At 34.8% G+C, this 3,699-nt stretch overlaps 1 protein-coding gene across 1 annotated transcript in view; it reads right to left on the reverse strand.

Moving 5' to 3' along the window:
* Nucleotides 1-2,678, reverse strand: part of LOC106470857 (ras-related protein Ral-a-like) — a 15,809-nt gene extending 13,131 nt beyond the window's left edge. Inside the window, exon 1 of the mRNA XM_013931432.2 lies at nt 2,578-2,678. The gene's annotated coding sequence lies outside the window, so the exon portion shown is untranslated. The remainder of the gene's footprint in view (nt 1-2,577) is intronic.
* Between the last annotated feature and the right edge of the window lie 1,021 nt (nt 2,679-3,699).

The raw sequence follows: 3,699 nt of genomic DNA on the forward strand, positions 1-3,699 counted from the left end.
TCAGACCCCCTTCTGCCACGCCCACCTGTCACATCCTCTTTTTCCGGATTTGTCAATACATGTAGTTCTCTCTTACGTTTACGAGTATATTGGTTATAACCAATAGACAGGCAAGGTTTTTGTCTTTCAAATGACGTATTATATTACGTTGTTTTTTGTACAGAGATTTGTAGATCACTTCCTTAGAAAATGTTTGTTTATTTGAAGTTAAGTACAAAGCTACACAATGGGCTATCTGTGCTCTGCCCACCACGGGTATCGAAACCCGGTTTCTAGTATTGTAAGTTCGCAAACATACGGCTGTGCCACTGGGGGGCCCTAAGAAAATGTTTTTTTTTCCCCAAGGGAATGATATTGTGTATATGGATAACGTTTTAGGGTTGGGTTCATATTGCGTCACTAGAATTGTTAGAAATATTGTGATGGTTACAGAATATTGTCTACTTTTTGCATTATTTTATTAAATACAAATTATTTAGTGCACTTCTACTGAAAAAGTAGTGTTCAGAGAGTTATGGATTTTCATAATTTTTTTCTCTTTCATGAAAAAAATAATCTCTCAAGGTTACAAGAGCTCTATAACGAATCAGCTTAAAGCGGGTGGCGCTAAGCGGGGTCTTACTGTAATCATTAAATATACATGTTTATTCAATAAGGGGTAAATATACAATCCTGGTGGCACTCGAAAATATGGCTAGTGAAAAAAAAGGTTTACAAAATCATGGTAAATAGTGTGAGAAAAACAAAAACGGTCCATTTACTTCTTTTTTTTTAAATACGGAAGTTTCTGTGATTAAAAACGGTAAGTGGCAGGAGAGTCTAGAGGGTGAATTACGTGAAAATCGAAAAGTTAAAAAGGTAGGCCTAGAGTACATTATAAATAAGGGAACCAGTGAAACATTGGGTCAGTGTTTTGCTTTAAGTTCGTTATTAATTCAGTGCATATTTAGTTTCAATGAAGTATTTGGATCGGTGTTAGTTATCAAGTGTATTCAACTACTAGATTCGATTAGTGTGTACAAGTAAATTTATCTGTACTTTAGTAACAAAATGTTTCCGTTTGAACGCCATTTGTAAACTTAGGCCTACAACTTTTCATACCTGAAGTAAGGTGATATAATTAACAATTTTATTCATGTATTTTTCGTTACGGACCGGGTGTACTCTAGTGGTTAGCGTGCCAGCCTGTGAACCCGAGAGCTCACGGTTTGCCCCTCGTTGCCACAAAATCGTGCTCTGCTCTTTGGGGCTGTGGGTGCGTTATAAGAGCGACAATCAAATCCTACTATTCGATTAGAGTAGCCCAAAGGTTAGCGGTAGGTGTTGTTCACTAGTTGTCTTCCCTTTAACATATCAGTTCAAAATTAGGGACGGCGATCATAAATAGGTGTTTTGTAGTTTTATGCGAATTTCCGAAACAAACCTTTTCGTTATTGTACAGTTTCATCTGCCTCCTAGTGGCTCAGCAGTAAGTTCTGTAGGCTTATAACACTAAGAATCAGATTTCGATACCATTGGTGGGCACAGTACAAATAGCGCATATTGTAGCTTTGCGCTTAAGAACAAGCGACTAATCACACACATATATATATTTATTTAAATTATATTAAATTTCAACTAGTATAAAACTGAAAAGTTGATTTTCACAATAATACATCTGATTATGTTTTGCCTTTGATATCAAGTACTTTGCTGTGGACTTGGTGACAAAAGACCCCCCTGTAAAACATCCATATTCTCCCTTCCTCAAAACCGAGATGTTTTTCTCTAATTACTAATACATGCACTAAAATGTGTTGTAACCTTTTCCTTCTGCTGAAGATGGGTTTGCTTTTTACTGAGCAAAATGTCTAAGCCTAATTGATCACGGTTTTATTAGGCCTATGTGATTACGATAATAGTGTTGCGTCAGCGAGGTCACGTGACTAGTACCACGCCACTTCTTTCTCGAACCTTCCTGAGATTGGGGGTAGCCTGGTATATATAAGATGGTGACAACGTGACGGGACAATGTGTAGGTAGTGAGTAATTGATCTGCAGTGAAAGAGTATTGTTGAAGTTAACGTTCGTGAGTTATAGCGTTTGTTTTAGCGCGAATGTTGAAATTAAGTGTATCGTAAAGTTATATTCAGAAAGAATAAACCAGTTTTATTTAAGAAAGGACTTGTGTCGCTAAAGTTTAGTTGCAAAGAATTTACGGAAAAATTAATTAACAACGGAGACGTAACAATACGATTACTAAGCCTAAGTAGTCACTGTTACTTATATTCACCATATCTACTCGATTGTTATTACTATTTGTAAGCCTATTTTAAGATCGTAGTTTCGTTACGACAAAAACGTATAGTACATGCTGCACATATTTATAGTCATAAAACTTATTAATTTAAAAATAATCTTAATAATAAGGTACGAAGTTAGTAATGATATAGAAACTTTCGTTTAGATAAAAAAAAAATTACACACACTTTTTAGTTTTATTTTATATGAAGTATAATATGATTTTTCAAATTTTCTAGGATGAAAATTAATTTTTCCAGTAGTATTTAAGTTTTAGAAAATACTAGTTTTCCTTACCTCGGTATTTTGTTACAACTTTAGTATAGCACAATAATACTAACTTGATTAATCATGAAATACACCCACTTAACACATGTACATTCAGATTGTGATGCCGCCTCAAGCCAAACTCCAAGCTCTGGAACGGTGACAGCAACAGTTGATAGTTACTTTAATTCTCGGTAGATGGCAAAATATTCTGGGTAATTTTACGATACTATTTTACATAATAATTTAAGTGCGATTTTCAGTGGTTAAATTATTATCAAGATTTCACTTTTCTATTGTTAAATTCTATTTTGGTAAGTATATATATATACTTTTGATAACTAAATTAAAATGTTTTAATTCATATAAATTTTGTTTGAAAAAAATATTTTTATTGTATAAATCGTTTTTTTTAATATTTTATGAAATTTCGGACATGACTCATGACTCGCGGATCCCAATTTGAGAAACTCTGAGTTAGAGGTTTTTGTTGTCAAGCGTATATCATCTAACCCTCATGCTTTAGAATAAAAAAAATACGTAATGAAGTGATCTGACATTCAATGGAGTGGTTCACGGGGGTTAGGAGCGGATCACTCTATGTTTGGATTTTTTGTAAGTTAATAATTTCAGTCCTTAAAATTATTAAATTAACACTTATTCGAGTGATTTTAAAACATTAATCACGTAGGCTTTTTAAATGTTTGTTTTGCTAAAGTTGTCAGTTTTGTAACTCGCAATTAGTTTCAGGTTTATGGACTATAGGGGTTAACTGTTTGTTTGTTAGTTTTTGTAAGTAAAAGGCTCCACAATGGGCTATCTGTGCTCTGCTCTCCGCGGATCTTCAAGCCCAGATTTTAGCGTTATAAGCATTCAGACTTTCTGCTGAGCCACCGGTGGACTGGATTAAGTGATGTACCGTAAACCTCGGCTTTTGTGGTCCTCTCGTTTTCTAAAATATTGTTGCGTCAGCGAGATCACGTGACTATTCTCACGCCCTCTGCTTTCTAGAACTATCCTGTACCTTGGCGAATGCTCTAGCATTTACTGGATATAGGGTAGCCTGGTATATAAAAGAGGGTGACAACGTGATAGAATAATGTGTGTGTAGGTAATGAGTAATTGAACTGCGATCAGAGAGAGACGTATTGT

This window comes from Limulus polyphemus, unplaced genomic scaffold, assembly GCF_000517525.1.
Source record: "Limulus polyphemus unplaced genomic scaffold, Limulus_polyphemus-2.1.2 Scaffold4255, whole genome shotgun sequence".
Classification (NCBI taxonomy): domain Eukaryota; kingdom Metazoa; phylum Arthropoda; class Merostomata; order Xiphosura; family Limulidae; genus Limulus; species Limulus polyphemus.